Here is a 19,970-nt window from a genome sequence, read left to right as displayed (position 1 = left end):
TTAGTTAATGGATGGCTTTGAGGCCTTGAATAACAACAAAGTTTTTATCTTATTTCTCAAATATAACCCATTAGTCTATACCATGGCAAACTGCTCTGCCTGCTTCTCCTTGTGCCCCCCTTCCCCCTCTCCATGGTTTTATGGATTCATCAGGAAATGAATACAATGTAATACAGTTACAGTGTAACAAAATATTATGGACCAAAGCTCCCAGTTACATTGTACATCATACACTTGTATGCACCACAAATTATATCCTTTGACAAAACTCTGTGACATCATTGGTCCCTGAAGTTTGCCCATGGACTTCACTAGAAAAACAACCGTCATTGCGTGGTTCAATTAGAAATGATTCTTCCAGCAGCATCGTGTGCGGTATAGATTATCGTGAGAAGACACGATGGCATTACAGTCAAGAGAAACTGAATGATGATGATAAATGAGTGCCGTAATGCGTTTTGAAGCCTCCCTCGGTAGACCTGGTTGGAATCAGGGCATCCATTCATCTGCGTCTGTTCCCAGTCCTAGCCCTAGTGAGAGGAAATTTTCCCGACTGTCGTCATGAAAGGGGGGATGAGATTGTCTCCATGCACAGTCAAAACAATCAAAAACTTTCAGACGAGATAAAGTTTGTTAACTACTTTTTATGCATCAATTTGGGAGACAAAAGGGAGACAATTTGTATCTCGTCAGAAGGTTTTCTGGCAAATATGAATAAGAAGTGTATTCTTCATATTTTGTCATATTTTTATGTACTGAATTAAAAATATTCAATGGCATCACACCTTGTTGTGTGTTGTTTAGACCATTGCTCTATGTTTAGACTGACCGAGTTACCATTTGCACGGAATACGTAAATTTGAAAAATGTACGTACATCAGTGTTATCATCATCTTCCTGTACTGTGCAGAAACCTTCGCTGGAGTATAGGCCTACTCGCACATTAATACTTTGTATTCGAGTCCCTGCAAGTCCATCACGTGCACAAAGTCCATCACAAGTTTTTCAGTCACAAGTCAAGTCACTGTAGGCCTGTAGCTATTCACATGAACTGTTACAGAAGCATTACTTTGTCATTGTTCATCCAGTTACTTGTGACTGGACTTACATGAAAGGACATGACTGGACTTGTGGAAGGACTTGTGGAAGGACTTGTGACTGGACTTGTGAAAGGACTTGTGATGGACTCGAATAGAACACTGCTTAACAGAGACATACATGGACATTTGTACAATTATGTATGTAATTACTGAACCAAGTTACCGGGCATACCATGCTGTAGCACATGTTGATAATTTTATTCAACATGCTGAAATGCACGTACACCTCCAATTAAGTAATGCATGGAGATATGTGCATGAGCATGGTAACATAAGTTTGTTTTCTAAGCAATGCCTGTATTAAGTGTTAAGTTGAAAGCCTTTGGATGACTGGTTTTGGTAGGTGTTCAAATTCTGAAAAAGTTACCAACTGCAGCAGTAGTTTTGTACTGGCAAATCATGGCATACATGAAATGCTACATCATAAGCGAACATTATAAGGACAACGCTGGGCATGATATTGGGATAACATGTAACACGTATGATGTAATACAGTAAATCACATAATACTGAAGCATGCCGTGTGCTCAATTATCCCTTGCAGAGCTCTATTCCCCAGTCCAGCTGCACTCTGCAAGTCCTATCAGATTCATTTTCACATCCAACTTATCCAAGTCATGGGATACTCCCTGCCGACAACAAAATGTCGCGCAGTCATTAAATTAAACTGCGTGAGCGTCTCACAGTTGAGTGAGTCGGCGTCAAATAAAGCCATGGCGTGCTTTTTTTTAATGACACCTTGCACCCTTAAAGTGCATCTGAAATATCTATTTCCTGTAAATTGTACCTGTTATTAAAGAAACGGCAGAAATGATTATTGAGAGATGAAAATATTCGCGTCTAGATAGCAAATGTAAAGTGCATTGAGACCACATTCTAGAGAGAGTATTTGTTACCAATACGTTTGGATGTAGAAGGATTCTTTTGTGGAAAATACTAGCCAGTTTTCAGAAGCCTTAATTTTTCAAAGTATTCTTCCAATGTTTCTCGAGTGGAATGAATTATTAAAAAAAAGGAAATAACATTAAGTAATCTTCAGATTCTTGCGCAGAACAAAAAAATACATATCGGGTTTGCCAAGGCGGTGGAAACATCAAAGTCTAGTTTTAACAGTTTTGATAAATGATGACATTTATTTCTACTTGTAGCTAAGGGTTCGCTTAATGATATTTGTTCAGTTCATGTATCCAGAATCCATTAGAATTCCTAAGTCTCCGGTTTATTCTTCGATTTGTAACGCAAAGCTTGCCCGGTACCTCGGTACATTGAACGGTTAACAAGAGATGCAAGTTGGCATGTGTGTAGACATCTACTTTAAATGCAGAACAGCAGAGCGTACTTCAGTCTAGACTAAGTTTGTCGGGCATGCATGTTATTATCTTAGTAACCGCTTGGTATTTTAATGATACAAAGTGCAATTTTTAAAGTTTCACGTTGCACGGTTCTACACTACAGTACGTTTACATGCACGCACACATCCGCTGCTTCCGTTACGTTAAATGGAGCATGGTGCGTAAAAAAGCACAACGTAAACAGGTCTGATGATCACTTTGAAAAAAAAAAAACTCTCCTTGTTTTTGCGTAAGATGTTTTGCTGGCATTCTAATCAAGAACATTACTGTGGAATAGTTGTGGTGCTCCCCAACTCAAGAATTTGTCTAGTCCACTTTTCCCTTTAAGCTTTCCTTATATGGTCTCGGAATACAAAGCAGAACTTGCACAGTTGTTGTGTTTTTCTTTGTTTTAAAAATTCTTCAAGTATTTTGGAGATTCTTAAAGGGAATATACAACATTTGCAAACATTGAAAAATAAAACTACCAAGTTGTTACAAAATACCATATTAGGATGTTGGTAAATGACAGTCTAAAGCATCCTGTAAAATTATGGCACCTGGTGTCAAGTAATTTTCAAGAAAATTGTATTTTGGTATACATTTCCAACGGTGGTCGGCCGACCACCGTTGGAAAAACCTAACTATTTTTCAACTACTGCTCCACATTTATAATTTTTTTCAGTCCAAATTTTGTTTGCTATTACATGTTCATGAACGGGTACAGGCCAGCTAGACTGGTTCCCTTACCTTACAATTTTCCGACAACTATAAATTGATCCATTTTATCTTTAGTGGAGTCAGGGAACCAGACTACTTAAACAATTTTTGTTTTTCTTGGTTTTTGAAGCATTTTCGAAACACAAAATTTCAAACGTCAGTTAAACAATATTTGATCTATTAACCCCTCAAATTGTTCATTTCTGAAAATTACAGCAAAAGCCAATGATGTACATTCCCTTTTAAGTACACGGAATACTCAGAATGTCAACTTTACTTGGACTCTGTGCACTGAACGGTAGAGGCGCTTTGTAGCACTTTTGAAAACTCCAGTGGGAGGCACACACTGCGTGCATGAACTTGTGTGCGCATACAGCACAAAGCAGGCACCATAGATTGTATAGCGCGGAGTAACTTATGTATTAAAAAAATGTATTTAAAATAGATAAAAATATGTGATGTGTGTATCGCATGTCATTGGATATTTTTACTTCCTAACCCCTAGTACTCCAGACAAAACATCGATGCGCAACAGGGACAAAACAACTAGTGGTTCATCCTCTAACCCAATTACTGTCCAGCACGATTGGGATTCCTGCATTCTGTTTTGATAAGGTTTAGCAAAGCTTCAGGGGAAGTGTATTTCAAGACGAAGCATCTGATATACATGTAGCCTCTGCGTGAGGGTTCTGTCATGAAGAATATTTGTTGATCAAATAATCTTTTTGAGAGGATGAACAAACAAACGTTTGCGAGGGGGCCGAAAGGTGATTGACAGAGGTCTCATCAGAGGGCAGTTTGGATTGTTGGGTGTCTGACCTTGGTGTGAAAGACAAGTCATTTCCGACAGATTTAAAGCGAGATAAGGAACAAATCCTCCTGAAATTGGCTCCTAAATTAACCTTTACTTCCTAGGCACTTTTGTGAGAATGTAACCTCAATCCTGCAAAATCCTTCAACTGCCTCCATGTAAAAATAGCATACAGCCTCAATCCTGAAAAATCCTCTGTTATTTCTTGAAAGTGATCCCTGAAAGTTGAAGTTACTACTGCCTCATTCCTGCAAAATCCTCCAGCAATCACTGTCAATATGTTGAGGCAGTGGTGCCTTTTCTATCCTCCTTTAAATTGCTTGTGTTTTAATTGCTAACACTCAGCGTCTGCAGATTTAATTTGCGTTGGAGTAGAACAACACGTCACGCGCGTCCTTGGATTAACTAATTTACATGCTTACAGACTGATAGATTTTCTAGGCTGTGCTATCTTTGTCCACTAATGGGGACTTTGGAATCCTAATGAAGTACTGTAATGTTAAGGTACTCGGTACACAGATTTGTATACATGTATGTAGGATAGAAAAGATTTGCTGGTTGTTTTTTGTCCCTTACGAACTGTTCCTACATGTAGTTGAGCTTTGCTGAGAAAATACATGTAAGGCCAAAAAAAAAAATAAGTCGGTCTCTGGTCAGCGCCCGCGTCGATTTTAATCATGCGCGTCAATCTTCTTTTTTTTCAAAATGTTCCGCGGTAGCTCCAACAGCGCCCTCTATTGCCGCACCTCCTCAAAAATTGTTTACCAAAGAGCACCAAGGAATGGGAAATTGCGCCAAGGCAAATGATCGAGAGCACCAAGGCAAATTATGGAGGACACCAATGTACATGAGGACACCAAAAAAGCTAAATAGTACCCCACCTTGTCTGTACAATCCAAGCTTGAAGAAAAAAAAAAGGAAAAAAAAAAGCCGCATCGCCACGTCAATTCCGGAACTTTGGTCTGACCACAGACCGAATATTTTTTTTTTTTGGCCTAAGCTTGCTTATATATAGTTCACAATTTCCTGCTCTACATAAAATCAGCCCCATTTATTTTCACATTACACCTTCCGTAACTTCAGGAAATGTTAAAAAGGGAATACGATAAAAACAGAGATGACAAGCTACAATGTACACCAAATACATGCACATACTGTATGTACTGGTATCTCAACATCTAAATTTAAAGTGTTCTCACTTGTATTTGTAGTTAAAAATTAAATTTGCACATAACAACCGGGGATCATTTTTACTTGGCACTTTAAATTGGCAATTATCTCAGTGAAAGTGAAAGTGAATGCAGTTAAGCAAAGCAGAGACTTTGGAAACCAGGCAGGAACGCATGTACTTCAGTGTTTCCCCTGCCCATTCAAATGTGAGGCGGCCCATTTCGCTACTTTCAGTGACCACCTCGCTCAATTTTTACCAATGTCACCACCTCGCTGTGAAGAATCATACAAATTTCATTTTGTGTAATTTATGAGTGTTTTCCTTGACCTGTAATTTATCAAGAACTCACAATTTGGATGTGTAGATCGCACATTTTTGTGAGCGCTGCATTCCTTTCAGTTTGCAGACTGTGTAAATTCTGTCTCAATCATCAAGTTGAATTTTTACCACCTCGTTCAGTTCATTAGCCAAGGGAAACAAGTATGCGCACACGTACTGACAATGTACTTTCAGTGTAATTTGAATCCCTTGGTAATACTGTTTGAATCTTCCCCTAAAAATACGTTTTGAAACTTCCCCCATTATTTTGCATCAGTTATATTGAAGACAATTGTAACATGTACATGTAAGAATAACTTCCAGGTACAATGTATATTTGAACTTCTTGATCCTCAATATTACCAGCATTATAAGCTGAGTGCATTGTACGCGGTGACAAACTCGCCTGCTGAAGGCCTCTATTTCCTTATGGATGAAAGGACCAGGGACAACAGTCCATTAAATGTCGGGGGTCTTATTACCCCTGCTGGTGGTCTCGTAAGTCGCTGTCGCGTGCCAGGATCAGGAGCATAGTACACAGCAAGGTGCCGCTCCAGTGAAACGCGATCTCGAGTTTGCGCAAAATTGCTTAATGTGCACACTTGCAACCTTTTTTCCTTCTCTAAAATTGATGCCATCTAGTCAGCTTGTTGCAGATATCTGCTAATGGACAGTTCAAATGATAATCACCCCCCCCCTCCGCCACATTATTTTGAAGCGCTCGTTGAAAGGACTCCTCCAAGCAAAGACGGATGCAGATTCTCCGAAATGTCTGTTCTGTGTATTTTAGCTTTTGAAATGTATAAATTTGTATCATTAGATAATGGATATCAACTAAGGTAGGCTATATGTACAAATACATATTTATGTGGATACTGAGATTTATTTGGCAAACTGGCCATTGCTTCAGATTTATTAACCCCCCCCCCAAGAAAAACCCTGAAAAATCATTTGGGTAATGCAGTATAGTGTATAAATTATGTGGGTAATGTGGTTGGTTTGAAGCTGGATAAGGCACTGATTTTAATTAAATATTTCCCACTTTTCACAACGTTTAATTCTGTTTGCAAGATTTCAGTGTGTATTTTAGGAGGAAATAAAACAATTGCTGAAGGCCACAAAATCACTGTAGTACTTTGTATCAACAGCTACAGTTTATGTAAATACATTGTAATAACTGAAAGCTATAACTTGATACATTGTATATTTTAAAAACTTGAATTGATAGATCACTATCACAATTCATGTATACCTGTAGCTTCAGTAACTTCTTTTTTGCAATATGAAATTGTAAAATTTTTCGATCAGCATTGATGGCAATTAGCAACGAAAACGGGAGATAGCAGCCCCCACCCTGGTGGGATCAGCCCCACCCAGGGGATGAGTACATGTACGGTAGCTGAGAGATTCATGGGTACATTCATATTGCAAGTAAAAATTTCTTTAGCAAAGAGGCTTACAATTAAATTCATAAATGAACAGATAGCAGGAAATGCACTTGGTTTCCGAGGAAATTCTCGCCCTACCCCCATCATTTCCCCACCCCGCACATACCTTCCCACCCGCCTACCAAAGATCATCTGAGATCATTGGCATTGACATATATACTTGTATTGAGTGTGACATATGAATCAACTCCTAAAGAATGCTAGGTCAGTGTCTTATGAATGGCCGTATGACGTCAAACCGTTTCGCAGAGTCTGGCAAAAGGACATTTCACCGCCCTCCCCCAGCCTTACTACTGGGCTTAGGATGGGTCAAATACTCTCCTCAGAATCACAGGGCAAGATCAAGGTGAATGAACACTTTGATTGACTTTGTAATTGAGGTTTAAAATGAAAAACGATACGCCAATTCATGTGTGGAAATCCTACCCAAGCACTGCCTGGGGCAGGGTCAGTGGATTCATTTCAGTGTTGTCTTAATTCCGAGATCCATGTTAGCTTCAGGCATATGTACTTCTCAATTGGAAGGGCATAAGTTGTTTGTAGGGGGATGGAGGAGATTTTATTTTCTCTCTAAGTTCTGATCTACCCCCAAAATATTCTCCTCTCTTTTTGCATTGATTTATGGGTATTATTAAGGTGACTTTGCAATTGTATGGATTGTTTTTTGACGATGACTGAAGGAGCCTTAGCAAATTAAAAGATTGGCTATTTTTAGCTCCGGAAAGCAGCTCTAGAAATCATCGTGTTTCTCCGTCGGTTAGTAACAAATGTCAGCAAATGCTTTTTTTGGCAATCACTACCGACCAGCTACCAATAAATTGCAGTCATGGCAAATTGGGTCACAAGGTCCATTTCGCGTTGGGGCTGGCACTGTACTGCACACACAAATTGGGTGTTCCACATGCTATAAAACACTCCATGTACCAACTGACGTTCAACAAAATAATCCTTTTCAATTGACATTCACGACCATGTGAGAAGTTGTGCATTATAAGAACAGACTTTTACATCATGTACATGACTTATAGGCTACAGCAGGTCTACAGTTTGGCCGCAGCTTCCGAGATCTTTTCAAGCTTGTTTGAACAGCATAAACCTGGTTCATGTACTTCACACATGTATGTATATGAAAAAAATAGGTGAAAACTTGTGACGTCAACAGCAGATATTTTATGCTGCGAGCCTGCGACTGTCCCTTGAATCTATACGGGATTTTTCACCACAAATATTTCATGACATCACACTCACCAGTTTCATTTACATTCAACTGAAATATGTACACGAATCAAGCTTTCATGCATGCAGTAACATTTACAATGTATGTAAACATGTCATCTGGTGCGTAGAAGAAGGTATTTGGGGCAAAAACAAAAAATGGGTCAGACAGTCAAATTCAGATTTTTGGGTAATCGATAGAGCATTGAAATATCTTTCATTTGAGATACATTTTGTCTCAAGTGCTTTGTCATTCTGACATAATTAACAGTATGAAAAAGACGGAAGAAGTTTTTAAAAAAAATTGTCCCCAGCAAAAGGATGTTAGCGTGTAATTCTAATGTAACGAAATATGTATAAAGTGCGCTAATGTCCCACTTGGCACACGACAATACAAGTTGAACGTAGTGTTGAGGTACATGTACCTGCAAATGTAAGACACAAATACATGTATGTACATTGTGCACAAACTGAAATGTACAAGAACTCAAAAACCCTTATCAGATCTTTAAACAAGTAAATAAAGATATCCACCAAATTGTGTTTGCTCATAGTTTCTCTTTAATCTTGCTGTCATTATCTCTTTATCTCTTTTCCTAGTAAACCAGACTTTTTGTTGTGAATCCATTTGATCAACGAACATTTAAAAGCCCAGTTTGCTTTTGGAAGGGGGGGGGGGCCACAATGAACATGCCTGTTTTCATCATATTGGAGTCTACGGGGTTGAATATTACCAAAAAAAATATCGATAAAATTAACAATTCTTTGTAGTCTACATTTTTACATTTTCAGCTATTAATGTTGACCGACTTGGTACGTCTCACTGCCTCGGTAGTATTTTCCTTCCATTTACATGTACAAGTACTTGCCTCTGGGCAATTCGGTTCACTCCACATGTCTATTACACATTACGCTGTTCCAAATGAACTTTGTTTTTTTCCAGCTGCTACCAATACCTGTAGGTGTATAATAGTACATGTTTAATGAGGAATTAAAGTTTCATTACAGGTGGGATGCTGTTGTTTTCTGCAAGCCGTACATGTACATTTTTAGCCGTAAAACAAATTGAGCCTTTGTTACAACTGATAATGTAGTAACCAACGGATAATGTATCACCAACCGATAATGTCACACAAATTGACCGATACTGTATCACTAACCGATAATGTAACAGAAATTGACCAAAAGTGTAGCAAATGTTACTGCACTATCAACAATCCACTGATAGTGTAGTACATTTTTACTACACTATTGGTCAATTTTTGTTACATTATCGGTTAGTGATACAGTATCGGTCAATTTGTGTGACATTATCGGTTGGTGATACATTATCCGTTGGTTACTACATTATCAGTTGTAACAGCCTTGATGTGAGTTGAAATTTGAACCTGTTCTCAATTCATCATCATATCATCTAGAACTTTGGAGTCTGGACCCTGCTGAGGACTTATAAAGCCATTATGTCAGACCAACGTGTGGTTGTGTCAAACTCAAAGGTGAATTGAGCACGCATTTGTGCAGTAATACCCAGGCCTGATGTTTTGTGAGCCGTTTATATATTTATTTGGATTCAACCATTCTGCAATCCAAAAACGTCCTGTCCAACTCCCACGTGTTTATGTAACATACCTAGTGTGGACATTGCTTTGTTTTCATGTATTAAAGCAAAACCTGTGGAAAAAAAAATCATTTTACTCACACACTGTGAAACTCTTTCAACACAATTTTTTTTTCTATGATTCCCTTGAGTGTTTCTCTTCATTTTAAGACGGATAAACCGCACCCCAAAATGTCTCTAAACCTGTTTTCCAGAGAGGGGGAAACCTTGTGTGGACATGGGCAAGTCCACACAAAGTATCTGAAAACTGGTTTATGTGGACATCTTGTGCTCGGAAGTCCACACAGTGTATGTAATGCTTGTACTCTCTGTCATATCCATCTCATCCACTTCCTTCAAAATCAAGCAATCACTTGAAGCCCTTGCTCAGTTTGCTCCCTATCCAATTTCCTACAATACCTAGAATCCTCCGACCATTTATTCCCCAACAGGTCTAAAAAACAAGAGGTCGCGTTCCCCATCATCTTTCTAATAATTCCCAGCTCCATGTATGGTACCTGCATCCTCCTCTTTCCCAATTCACTTTGTCCAATTCTTAACCCCATGATGTTGCCCTTCGAGTGCCCTTGCTTAATTAAATCCTGTCCTCTCTCAATCCCCACCAGAATGATTAAAGTCCCGTGCCCGAGGTTTAGCCAGTCACAATCATTCCCGATGACCAATTAGTTTTGTGTGCCTCCTGATAAGAATCAATTTGATTATAACGGACTACAATGTATATGTATGATAATGCACACACTGATAATTAAGGCAGTGGCTCCGTCCTCACAATGTTTTATTCAATTGGTCCCAACCCTCACGTTGTAATTAAAAGATAGGCAAAAGCAATGATATTTAATTGGATTGTAGAGTAGATGCACATATTAGTATTACCCTGATGCTTTGAAGTTTTCAACTTTCCAAGGGCATAAAGTCCCATGTACTGTAGGTCCCTTGGCGCTACAAGTACCTTCATTAGCCTTGCAAAAAGTCGTCAATCTTCCTGTCTAATTTTGAACAATTAGGAAGGTTTGGGCTCAAAGATACATTTTAATATCACTGCATTATTTACTTTGGCCCTAAGTTTCCCAAATCCTTCAAAATCCTCTTTGGAAAGTAGAGGATTTTGCAGGATTGAGGCTAAAATGTGTGGCTGATTTTGGAGGATACACTGTGCCAAGGTTTTGGGCCGGACCTTGTGTTGTTTACATGTATGCTCAGCCGTGCATAAATTGAGGCCTGGATTATACCTGAAATCCTCCGCACTGCTCCAGGATTTCACTGGCTCTGCCTATTGACAGTGACTGCTGGAGGATTTTGCAGGATTGAGGCAGTGGTCACCCCTCCAAGGACCACATTCAAGAAATAACGGATGATTTTGGATGATTGAGGCTGATGCAATTTTTACCCGGAGGCAGTTAGAGGATTTTGCAGGATTGAGGTTGCATCCTAGCAAAAATGCCTAGTTAAGGTTTTACGTGTACATGAGTTGTTTATTCTTTTTATGTTTAAAAAAAAAATCAGATAATTTGTTTGAATTTGAGGAGCTTGCAGCTGCTGTATGTACCGGTACATATGTGTAATTATAGCCTTTTGGGAAGTGATTGCAGTGCAGTTTAATTTTAGAGCGATTACGCCCCTCAAATTTATTCTTAATTAGAATTTGGTTGGCACAGGTCTACACTGCGGACAGCTTGCAAGGAGCGTCTTTAAAGTCTAAAATTTGTTTATTGCCTACAAGTACGGTACAACCCCTACCTTGTACAAACAAGTACATCACATAGAGTGCGTGCATGCATTCATGAGCTTTTTTTCAAGTGAGGTTTACAAGTGCTTTGAGTTTGATGAATGTATTTTCCCATTCGAGAATTGTCTTGTGTCAAATGATCTTAGTCTGCCACTGGGCAATTCCTGTCTGAGAGGCATCATGGTCACGGAGCAACCTGATCCGACTTGTGTATGTAACGGTACTGTATGCTGAGCAAAGCTGATGGCATTGATCAAGATGAAGTTAGAAAAAGTCAAGTACGTAGGGATTTGGGGGGTTTACTCCTCGGAAAAACCGTCTTCAAGTTATATCCCAGTTACCATGGCAACATCTGTGCTCTTCATCCCTGCATTACAGTGCATGGCCTTCATTTGTACATCGTGAATCCAATAAAGGGCCCAATCAATGTATTTTTTGCAATCCTTGAAATTGCATCTTAGTGTCCCATTCAACCATATTTTCAATTTTCTTTTTGATCTTTTCAAGGATATTTTGGTTCCTTTTGTGTAGTTATGCTAATGTGAATTTTGACAATCATGAGCAAACGTGTGATGTCATTTTAGGCAGAAACCTCAATGTTACAGTTATTTCAGCACCAAGGGTTGCCAATTTTTTTTGGATATTTTCCTGTTGTAAAATTTCTTTTCTTTGGTGATTCGTTGTTGTGTCAGTACCGGTACATACATGTATGTACATGTAGCAGTAAGCCAATGAGCAAACTTTTCTCACAAATGCTTTCAGTGAACATATTTTGGGTTCACAACTTGAACAGAAAACACCTAAACTGAACAGTGTCCTTCTGAAATGACATCAAAGCAATGGTGTCCTCTGTTGTCCGGATATGCATGGATATGTTTTAATGTTTAAAGAAGTGCACTTTGCAATAAACTTTACCAAAAAGAAATGTCAAATAGTGTTCATACATTTGAGAGGAGTAGAAAGTTGCACAAAATATGTTCCTAAGAAATCTCGTGGACCCTTTAAGAATTTTAATGATTATAAGTACCAAAATGAAACTGCAATTTTTCAAATGATCAACCTACATGTACAGCATTCGTGCTAGGCCCCTTTAGCAATTTTTGGTACTATTTTACCAAGGGCCGTAAGGCGCAACTGGAGAAGCTGATAAATTAGTAGTAATTTCCCTAGAGATGGAAATAGATAATGCTCCGTGGTAACCAGAGGCCTAGGCTGTATTTTGGTGGATGTTTAACACGAATTAGTAAAAGAAAACCACCAAAAATTGCATTAGACAGATTATGAAACTGTTTTGCAGCCGACTGAAGTGAAGAACCGGAAAGAATTTCTTGGGCAGGCGAGGTCATGGTCCACTGCCAGGTTCTTGAGATCCTTTTAATGGATGGGATTTAGTATGAGGTCAAGCTTGTAACAGAGGATGTTGCGCATCCCGTAGGTACTGCAGATACATGTACATCCGAGTGTGCTACCTAGACATTTGTTGAAGTGCTCTTTAGGATGTCCTTGGAGATAGAAAAGAGTGAAATTGCGCATTAATCCTTAGAGTAAATTCTAGTTGTGATTGAAATACATAATGTACGTACATTGAACATGTAGTAAAGCTACAATCTCGAAAGGGTATCAAAGAACTTAATGTACATCACAATGTAAATATTGTAATTTAAGCAGGCCAACTTAAATTTGACTGTGTGAGACATCTATGATGAATACACAGAACACTGGGTTTTTTTTCTCTGTTTTCCCGTAAAGAAAAAAATAACAAATTGATGCCGACACAATACTCTGTGTATCTCATGTTTAACAAGAGCAGCATTTTGACATTAGCGGCAAAACATCTGAAGTGTTTGCTTGTCCCGTACTAGGCACCGAAGTGGGTCACACAAGGCCCGTAAAGATCCAGAAGAGGGGCAAGGGTGTGTCGAAACAAACACTGAGACAAAAGGAACACTCCCTTGGCCTGGCCATTTGAGTGCTCTGCAAATAACTTTACTGGACAACAGATGGCCCGCAAACAAAAATAGAACGACTCTGAATAAAAGAAAGATGTGGAGGGTTTCAAGGCCTCTGAGAGGTTGTATAAATCCATGTGTGGTTTTATCAAATTACATGGGAATTGGTAAAAAGATTTACATGCATAGTGCACTTATTACAGGCATGAGATTTCTCAGACTTTTGTATGAAACAGACTTTTTGAAGATCAGAGAAAGACATCAAAATAGAAAGAAATGCCTCTTTCAGACCGTTCATCTAATTTTCAGACCATTTTAAAATTGACAGTCTTATCCCTATGATTATGCAACTGACAGCAACTTCTTGTGAAATAAACCAACGTACATGTAAGTACATTTTTTGTAAAAATAAGAGCCTTGGTCCCCAATGTCTTTGGGTTGCAGAAATGCAGGACCGATGCATGACAGAAAATGGCAGTCAAGTACCCTCACCTTTTTGTAAAATGTACAATGTACATGGTTTGGCAAGAGGGCCACTTTTTTTGCACGGTGTTTCTTTTTATTGACAGATGAGTCTAAGTTGACAAAAGAAAGTTGATATTTAAACAATTTCTTTTCTTTTTCTTTTTTGACCTTGTTTCCCATTCAGGTTCAGGGCAAGTTGATTAACAGTCGGCTGTTGCCAATTTGGAGGAGGCCGACATTCTTCATAGCACCAGTATTCTCACGGGACGCCATGTCTGCTCATCCAGCCGAGTTCAGGGACCTGAGATAGCGATTCAAGGCATGGCCAGTAGGTTAGCATTGACGACATCCGAAAGACCTGTAAAATATGCTACAACTGTGCAGACGGATCGTGCCGCCTGACTGTTCTCGTAAATTTATAAATCTTCAAGGGAGTTAACATGAGTTAATTAAGATCTACGTAGAGTATGCACAGGAATCCAAGTTTCAAATCTTCTACTATTATAATAATGTTGAAGTAAAAAGCTAGTAAATGAATATGACCTTGCTGTGGTCAAAATGTGAAGCCACTTGGGCATTATTTTTTGGAATAAATCTTTTTTTTAAACAAGTTTATACCAACCCTAATATTTTCCAGTCATGTCTAAGACTGGAAAACAGAAAACATACGGTACAGATACAGGACATGCAGAAGATGTCCGTGGACCTTTGAACCAATGTGATGGTCAGCAACATGTGCCTGTGCATTCTGCTTGTTTGCATGTCAAAAATCAACTGCATGTCCTCTGTACATGTTTGAGATCCAAAATTGAGATTAACCTACTTCTAGTAAGAATGACTTCTATGATGCACTGTTCCACTTCTCATCTTTACACGTATCATAGGTCATCTTCTATGGAACTGCTAAGCATTTTTATGAGCACCAGCAGTTTTTGTCTTAGCCAAAAACTGGATACCAACCAAAGTGCCCTGGGATGTGAATTGTTTCTGTTGATTTGTAAGCGTTTAAAGTTACTGAGCAATATATTTCACATGTACATGTACATGAATTTGGGTCCAGGTACGGTGCTGCGTACCTTCGAAAGGGTAACACCAGAAGTACAACTGAAGTTTTGAATAAACGAACACATACATGTAAGTCGTGCAAAGTCATAAAAACCTACAGCAAAGTTTGGACATGCAGTCCGACAAAATGTTGACACATTTACACCTATGAAAAATGTTTGAATTTATAAACTCACAAAATTGTGGTAGAATGATAATGTATGCACATGATAGGATCCTGAAGAAAATTGACCCGGTTCCATTGTAATTCCTTTGCTATTATTACACACTTTTTTAGAAGGAAACATTCAATGTATCTCATTATTTTGGACAGTTATTTGGTAATTGTTTTATAACTTTGAAAGAGATAATGTCAAAGTGAAATGTCACCAATACAATCTCATTGATAATCTAATCACAGTTTCTAGTTCGGCAGTAATTAGTAGTATTGTCAATTTCTTTTTAAATTTAAACACGGATGTCATTCTCTTCGAAAAACCTTTCAATTATGTTCTGACAGCTGATGTCCAGGTGTGCATACATTCTTATTTTCAATTTATTTCAACAATAACGGCATTAATTATGGTGATGTAATTCTAGACCAAAACCACCCACACACATTAGCCTTACAATAGAAAGCATGCATAGCCACCATATTAACCTATGTCAAACGTAAACTGACCTAAAAGTTTAACCGCCACCTGATTTTTTTTTAATCTCGCTAAAACCGTGATAAGTTTAACCGTCTGTTGTCGGTTTACCACTTCCTGCATTTTCTAAATTGGTACCCCCAAATGCCTCTGAAATCCTATTAGCATGTACATGTATACAATACACGTTTACAACACAAAGTGTGTGGGAGAACTTGAGTCCATAAAGAAGGGATAAGTTGTGCTTGCAATACTTTTCCCGCTTTTTTATATGGCCTTTTGGCTTTTGTAACAAAAGAATATGATGATTGAAAAGAGCTTCAAGTATATTACTTAGGGAGAAATATTGTTCATAAAAATGAGGACTTAAATTCTGTTTTGTTTGATGTGTACTTTCTCACTTTGCAATTCAAATGTTCAAGGATATCATCCAACATGGGAGGTGCGAGCACTGGCTCTTTAAAATTTCAAGTGATTTTTACACAGTCCAACTTCCTGTAAACATCCATTGTGCGGCATTCCCTCCATCTCTTTAATGGGCCCCAGAAATAGACTAATGCAACTTGCAAGCAATTTGCAAGTCAGTCCATGCGGGCCAGAATCCATTCAGTTAAAGTTGATGCGTGAAGCTTGTGTGTATGTGTTGGAAAATGCCTAGAAGACATCAGCGCAAAACGGACGCAAAGCTAGTGATGCATTAAATACTTCATTGAACAGTGTCTAATTGATTCAGTTATCAAACTCTCCAAGGGTTGTCATTTTGATGCCTGTGGTGGTGAATTTTCACAACAGTTTTTGCCATTTGTTTTAAATTTAATGGGGGAAAAAGTTAGAATCCTAAGCTTTTCCATGCTTGCTGTCTTGACTCAGATTTAAGACACAAAGAAAAGTCTTCATGGAGACCATTTAAGCAGTCTAGCTTTAATGTCAATAATTGTATTTTAAAACAAACAAGCAAAATATCCTGAATGCAAAATGAAAATAAGTGGATGTGCACCAGTAGTGCATTAACTTTCATTAGTAGAAGGTTTTTCTTGTTGTTACCTTTAAGATTATTGTTATCATTAATCTTTAACCATTAGACAGCAATAAATGAAATCGGGTTTCGATGTGAAGACTTCCAGATTTTGAAGGGGAAAAATGCTTGAAAAATTAATGTACAAATGCACTTTCTTTTCTCCAGAGATGTTTGTACACGACTACCAAATTTAGGCACGCTTCCATGATTTTGTTTTTCTTGTGGGGCTTGGCTCATTTTTTTTTATGAATACATCTAACACATGTAGCACATTTTGAGCAACAGCTGATGTGAAATATTGTTGTCTATTCCAAGATAACAGAGTGAGGGGTTCAGGGAGGGGGCTGCTTTGATCCTGTCCCCTTCCTGAACCCGCATAACCATTTCCCCGTCTGTTCACAAACTGAAATTGGTCTGAAGAATCCTGAGCGTCATCAGACTATAAACCTATAAATATCTCAAACAAATTCCCTTCAGGCCTTCGCAGCTTGTCAGATTTTGAAATACCAATAAGTCATACTGTGAGTCGTACACACACGCACACAAACGTGTGTTCACCGTCGATCGTGGACGTCCTATTGTCCCTCTTTTGTTTGTACTCCAACTTTTTATGAAGACTCCCATAGGTTTTGTACATGACCCCAATCGCGGACGTATGCTGGGAATCGTGGACGATATTGTTCTCTGGTATTTTTCGTCCACGGTTTGAAAAGATGAACACGTACACAGATTCTTGTTCCATAGTTGTGGGGACTACACACGAGCTGTCCCATGGTGCTATGGGGACTGAAGACGCTGTGGGGACAGCGGTATAAATTCCCCACAACTCTGTCCTAATTAATTACCCTAACAATAAAGAACTTCCCCATGACGTGGTGACGGCCCGCCCACACACACACGCGCGCGATGCACGTGTCGGATGCAAAGTTTAGGATGGCGTCCTGTGCACCTGGGGCATGAAATGTCGCACACATTGCTGATGGATTTGTAGCGTAAACGCGGCAATTCTCACACATGGTTTCAGAGTTGCACCCGTGGGAGCTGACCATCTGTTAAATCCTGTTGTTGTACACGTACTTGTATAAGGAGGATAGCGTCAGCTGTAACAGCGAAAGCAGCTGACTATTATATTTGCTTAATGGCAAAATCTAGTCACTTGTAATTGATGTCAATAAATCGGTTTCAATTATCCAGCTTGACTACCCTGAATGAGTGGCTTTCAATGATTGCCCCAATTTGCTGAAAGTTTTAACACATAAATTCAAAAGCGCAGCTGGTGGATCAATTGATGGCAATTACATGTTTGGCTGACGATCAATTGGATTTGATCTTATAAATCAATATTCCTGTTAGTCAAGGTGCGCATGTTTGATTTGTTCTGGGAAGTACATAATAAATAATAATTAACATGTAATTTGGACCTGAAAATACTGATCATTGTTCCAAAAAACACAAGCTAATATCATTGCAGTTGCAACCTGGACACATGCCACATGCAAGTTTATATCATGAAAAAGCATTAATGCTAGTTCACATTTCCTTTTGGGTGGCAACCATGATTTTAATTTTGTGGTAATTTTTTTTTTTTGATTGAGTTTTCAGTTAGCAGAAAAAGGAAAGGCTTTCTCCAATTATCTTGAACAGTTTCAATTTTCTCAATCGACTGAGTCACCATCCGACACAGAGTCTTAATGAAAAGTTTGCTAATAAGAAAGAGCAGGAAATTTGTTGGAAAGAAAATGCCGTCTGGGTTCACATAAAAATGTCATAATTTAAAAAACATCAACAGCTGTTATTTTCTGTTGCCTTCATTGCATAAGTTTGAATACAATTGTTGCCTCCTTATCTCACACTCCTTAATTTATTGATGTTGTTATTGTTGACAAAAATTGGTCGATACATTACCATCTGAAACGTGTTCTCAGAGTGGTCACCATGTTTTCATTTGTGACTGTCCGGGGAAAAATACCTCAATTCCCTGTCGGCATTCGATCATTATATCTCCTCCAACAATAGCAAAGATTTTACTCAGGTGTCCATTTGTCCTTGATATTTTATTTCCTATTGTTGCCCATTATTTGCTCTTCATGTTCTCTAGAACTCCATAAAGCTAAAAACCCTGTGTAAAGACTTCGGCAAACACGAACATCTAAGTGACACAGAGGTATTGGGTACTTCAAATATCTTTGAATTGGATGATGCTTTTGGGAGGCTATTCAGATGAAAGGATGTTGGGGAATTAAAGGATTAATCAGTTTCACGAAGGAGTATCTTTATTGATTGGTCTTGTTACATGCTGGTGTGTTTCTGTTACACATTTGTGTTCTATTTTCTACCTGGAGAGCAGGGTTTGAACGTGCAACCTACGAATTACCGTTCCAGCGCACTCTACCAAATTAGCTAGCCATCTCTATGCTTATTACACATTTGAAAGTGTTCGATTGCACTAACTTACTTTACTACTTACGTATACATAATTCACATTAAGAGTGATCACCCGAAGTGCCTCCTATTTTTCCACTTTATTGATCATGGATTTGGTTTTTATGTTTGGTTTGTGCTTTGTTTTCAGGAGATGGGGGGGGGGCATTCATTTGCCATCAGTTATAATTTATAAGAATAATTATTCATTTCTAAAGCGCAGGTTCCATAAAATATGTTCAAATGCACTGTGCTCTACAATTCTTAAAATTTCTAAAAACACTAACAGATCAATTCATTCAAATAATACAAGGTTCACTTCTGTAATGTATTTTTGTAAATAAAAGAAAATACAGGGGGAAAATCAGTTGTATTTATGTCATTAGGTTTTTGTCCAAATTTGGGATTTGAAAATGCCCCTTCTAGATAATAAATGATTTCTCATCAATGTTTTCACAAATCTGGCATCTTAGCATCAGAACCCAATTTGTAAGGCAAGAATTGGCAGTTTCCTTGAGAGATAACATTGGATTTACTGTTCAAGACACTACACATGTAGTTGGATCAAAGATAGAGAACTGGTACCAAAAAACTTAAGTAACATTCCATCTTATGCTGTCAGTGTACAAATGTAGAACAAATTTGAATGTCTAGCCAGGGATAGCATGGCTCTGCAAAGGTGAAGCCAAGGCTTAGCTCACAGTGGATGGGCTGTACAACTTAAAGGATAAGTTTTTGAAAAATTTCATTATCAGTTTTATGCGCACATTTTAATTCCAGGCTTTTGGGACAGCAAACATAATTATCTCTAACAAGAGAAAAACCATTCAACTTTGTGTTTAGCCATACAAGGGGAATCAATTTTTAACCAAGTTTCTTTAGAAATCAGAAGAAATCCCTTTAATAAAAATCTTCATAATCTGATCGAATCACCATGCTTGTGTTGCCATATTTCCACATGTACC

At 38.4% G+C, this 19,970-nt stretch overlaps 1 protein-coding gene across 2 annotated transcripts in view; it reads left to right on the top strand.

The window, feature by feature from the left end:
* Window positions 1–18,848, top strand: part of LOC119735458 (ATP-sensitive inward rectifier potassium channel 12-like) — a 35,787-nt gene extending 16,939 nt beyond the window's left edge. For both annotated transcript variants that reach the window (XM_038209161.1, XM_038209160.1), the window contains one exon: window positions 14,057–18,848. The gene's annotated coding sequence lies outside the window, so the exon portion shown is untranslated. The remainder of the gene's footprint in view (window positions 1–14,056) is intronic.
* The last annotated feature ends 1,122 nt before the right edge of the window (window positions 18,849–19,970 follow it).

This window comes from Patiria miniata, unplaced genomic scaffold (genome assembly GCF_015706575.1).
Source record: "Patiria miniata isolate m_02_andy unplaced genomic scaffold, ASM1570657v1 HiC_scaffold_29, whole genome shotgun sequence".
NCBI lineage: Eukaryota > Metazoa > Echinodermata > Asteroidea > Valvatida > Asterinidae > Patiria > Patiria miniata.
This window is presented reverse-complemented; position numbering and strand designations above follow the sequence as displayed.